Here is a 4,608-nt window from a genome sequence, read left to right on the forward strand (position 1 = left end):
AACATATATCTGAACCAGAAGTAAGTCCTTTCCATGGGTGAGGTAGAACAGTGTTTTGTCTATAGTTCCTCTGTTAAATCCACTTTCTAGAAGAAACTGAGCTAAAGTCTCATACCATGCTCTTGGAGCTTGCTTAAGGCCATAAAGTGCTTTATCAAGCCTGTAGACATGATTAGGATATTTGGGATCTACAAAGCCCGGAGGTTGTTCAATATATACTTCCTCCTCCAATTCTCCATTGAGAACAGCACTTTTCACATCCATTTGAAAGACAGTAAACTTTTTGTGAGCATCATAAGCCAAAAATATCCTTATGGCTTCCAATCTAGCAATTGGTGCAAATGTTTCATCATAATCAATTCCCTCCTGTTGAGAATATCCTTTTGCAACCAACCTTGCCTTATTCCTTATAATTATGCCATCACTATCAGCTTTGTTTCTGAATACCCACTTTGTACCAACAACAGATCTGTTCTTTGGTCTTGGCACTAGGGTCCAGACTTTGTTTCTTTCAAATTCATTTAACTCTTCCTGCATTGCTTGCACCCAATTAGCATCTTGAAGAGCTTCTTCCACTTTCTTTGGTTCAGTCTGAGAAAGAAAGGAATTGTAAAGACATTCACTCGAAGTAGCTGTTCTAGTTCTTACACCTGCATCAGGATTTCCAATAATTAAGTCAGGTGTATGTGATTTAGTCCACTTCCTTGCAGATGGAAGGTTTTCTCTAGAACTGGATGCTCCCCCATGATCCATGCTATCTTCATCAACATTTTCTGATGCTCCCCCTGAAACTATGCTCTCTGAGTTGGATCCTTCAGAATTTAAATTTTCAGAACTATCAGAACTTGGCTTATCAGAACTTGACGAATCAGAACTTGAAGAGCCAGTTGTATGTTCTGATGCTTCTTGAGATGTGGTTGTATCTTGGGTATGCTCCCCCTGCATAGGTGCATCTTCCTTTGGCGTAGTCACCACAGTTTCAATAACATAAGTGTTTAATCCATCAGAGTTTGCAGTATCAGGATTTAGACTGTCAGGATTTTCAGTATCAGAAATTAAGTCTTCATTTTTAAATCTCAGCTGATCATGATAATTGAAATCTTCAAGTCCAGTAATCTTCTTATCATCAAAAGAGACATTGATAAATTTCACGACCACTCTTGTTCTCAAGTTATAGACTCTGAAGGCTTTTGTGGAAAGTGGATATCCAACAAAGATTCCTTCATCAGCTTTTACATCAAATTTGGATAGCTGTTCAGGGTGAGTCTTAAGAACAAAACATTTGCATCCAAATACATAAAAATACTTCAGATTTGGCTTCTTTTTCTTCACCATCTCATATGGTGTCTTTCCTTGCTTGTTAATGAGTGTTGCATTCTGAGTAAAATAAGCAGTCTGCACAGCTTCAGCCCAAAAATAGGTTGGAAGCTTTGCTTCATCAAGCATTGTACGTGCAGCTTCAATGAGAGTTCTATTCTTTCATTCAATAACTCCATTTTGCTGTGGAGTTCCAGGAGCAGAAAATTCCTGCTTGATTCCATGGTTTTTGCAGAACTCTTCCATTATCAAATTCTTAAACTCAGTACCATTATCACTTCTTATTATCTTCACAGAATCTTTGACCAATTTATCCAGTTGCCTGACATGATCAATCAAGATAGATGCAGTTTCACTTTTTGTGTGCAAGAAATACACCCATGTGTATCTGGTGAACTCATCCACTATGACCATAACATATTTCTTCTTTGCAATAGACATGACATTTACTTGACCAAATAGATCAACATGTAGTAGGTGATAAGGCTCAAGAATTGATGATTCAGTCTTACTCTTGAATGAGGATTTCCTTTGTTTAGCCTTCTGACAAGAATCACAAAGGCCATCAGGAGCAAATACTGACTTTGGCAGTCCTCTCACAAGATCTTTCTTGACTAGTTCATTTATATTGTTGAAATTTAAATTAGTGAGTTTCTTGTGCCAATTCCAGATTTCTTCAATTGATGCTCTACTCATCAGACAGATTGCAGAACCATCAGTACTTGTAGAAAGCTTGGCTTCATAGATGTTACCAAACCTGTATCCTTTCAGAACAGCTTTGCCTGTAGATTTACTAATAACTTCAAAATGTTCTTCAAAGAAATCCACATGATAACCTCTGTCACAGATTTGACTGACACTCAACAGATTATGTTTAAGTCCTGAGACCAGAGCTACTTCTTTAATGATGACATTCCCAAGATTGATATTGCCATATCCCAACATTTTTCCAATGTTGCCATCTCTATAAGGAACACTTGGGCCAGCCTTCTCCACAAAGTCTGACAGCAGGGCTTTATTTCCAGTCATATGTCCTGAACATCCACTGTCCAGAACTAGGATGTTTTTCCTGTTGCCCTTTAACTCAGCAGCTTCAGAACTGCTTTCAGCACTTGCCATATCAGCATTTGCCATCAAGGCATAATTCTCCTCACTTTCAGAATCTGAGGTGTCTATCCAGCTTTTGTTCTTTGTGACAAGAGCCTTGCCTTTGTCACTCTTCACTTTCTTGCAATCAGGAGATATATGGCCTTTCTCACCACAGTTGTAGCATTTGACATTTGTATAATCTCCTCTGTCAGACTTTCCTCTTTTTCCCTTAAATTTTCTGAAATTCTTCTTATCAGAACTTGCACCTTTCCTGGAAAACTTCTTTCCCTTCCTGAACTTCGTGTATGCAATCTTTGTGATTCATTTCACCATAAGGGCACACAGCTTCATCATCTCTTCATCAGCATCCGTCTCAGGCAAGCTTTCAAATTCTGAGTCATCATCACTATCAAAACTTGATGACTCAGTATCAGACTTTGTGAAGAAAGCTTTACCCTTGCCTTTCCTTGAGGTAGCTGCCTTGGGGGATTATTCTTCAGCCTTAAGAGCAATTGTCCTTGACTTTCCTCCTTTCCTCTTGCTTCTTTGTTCCATCTCAAGTTCATGAGTCTTGAGCATCCCATAAATTCCATCAAGAGTCGTTTCATTAAGATTATAGTTGTCTCTTATTGTTGTTGCCTTCAAATCCCAGCTTTCAGGAAGAGCCAACAGGAATTTAAGGTTTGAATCTTCAAGATCATACTCCTTATCAACCAGTGACAAATCATTCAAGAGTTTGACAAATCTATCATATAAATCAGTCAATGACTCATTAGCCTTTGAGTCAAAGTGTTCATACTCTTGAGTGAGTATTGTCTTCCTGTTCTTCTTAATCGTATCAGTTCCCTGACATCTTATTTCCAAGGCATCCCATATCTCCTTTGCACTCTTGCAGTTTATTACCCTGTTTGATATTACATTATCAATGGCTCTATGCAGTAAGTGTCGTACCTTAGCATCCTTAGCAATTGATGCGATATCTTCAGCAGTGTAGTCACTCTTTTCCTTTGGTACTGACTTTGCTGCTTCACCTGCAACTGCAACAGCGAGCTTGGTTGGTTTGTGAGGCCCTTCCTTGATTCTATCAAGATATTATGGATCTGTAGCTTCCAGAAACATTGTCATCCTTACCTTCCATATGGGATATTCAGATGGTCTCAATATGGGAACTCTAATAGCCTCATATCGGCTATGGATTTGTATCTTTGGAGGTTCTTCAGTTTTGGTGGGCTTAGTTGGAGTTTCTACTTTAGACATGATTATTTTTGGATCTTAAACTGTTTGTATGTTAACAGGTAGGCTCTGATACCACTTGTTAGGTCACACACACTGTAGAGGGGGGTGAATACAGTGTATAGCACAATCAAATCGAATTCTAATAACACAAGTAACAGAAAATAGACTTTATTCAAAACAATAAATTTTGTTACAGTATGGAACTGTCCTCTATCAGTGATGAACAAATATCACGAGAGCTGCTAGGGTTACAATGAATAATCTTCTCGATAATGATAACACTTATAGTGTAAACCCTATGTCTGTGTTTATATACTACACAATTACAAGATAATCGCTAATTGATATGGAATATAATTCTTCTTCCTAAAATATATCAATCAGATATCTTTTCTTCCAAGTATTCTATTCTTCATAAAATTCCTTCTTCATGCATATCTCTTCTTACGTTTATCTTGATCTTCTTTTCCTTTCAATCATCCGCCTTCCTTATCTGAACGTTTCCTTTAAGTCCTGATATTATCTTCTGATAAATATCTCCTAAACCTTAAGTACTGATGACTTAAGTTCTGACTTCAGTATAAGTGCTGATTTTAGTTAAGTACTGATTTGTCCTGTTAAAGTAAGATCTGAAAACTAAACATAAATCATATTAGACATGACATTATCAAATATATCTAACATATTGTATCTCCGTTGTTCACTGAATCTATTTCAGATCCTTTGGATGAAGTAAGTTTGCTAATCAATGAGGAATTAATTGTTGAGGAGAGAGAGAGAGAGAGAGAGAGAGGGAGAGAAGGTAGAGGAATCCCCTAAGACTCCTAAGGCTCCAGCTAGTAAGGCTAAACCCAAAGTTATCCTAGGTAATAAGGTGGACAAGAAAGGACCTGCCACACTTAGGAAACGAGACTCCATAGATGACCCTAAGACTGGTGAGAGTGTTAAGGTTAAGGCTAAGAAGAA

This window comes from Apium graveolens, chromosome 11 (genome assembly GCF_009905375.1).
Source record: "Apium graveolens cultivar Ventura chromosome 11, ASM990537v1, whole genome shotgun sequence".
Lineage (NCBI taxonomy): Eukaryota > Viridiplantae > Streptophyta > Magnoliopsida > Apiales > Apiaceae > Apium > Apium graveolens.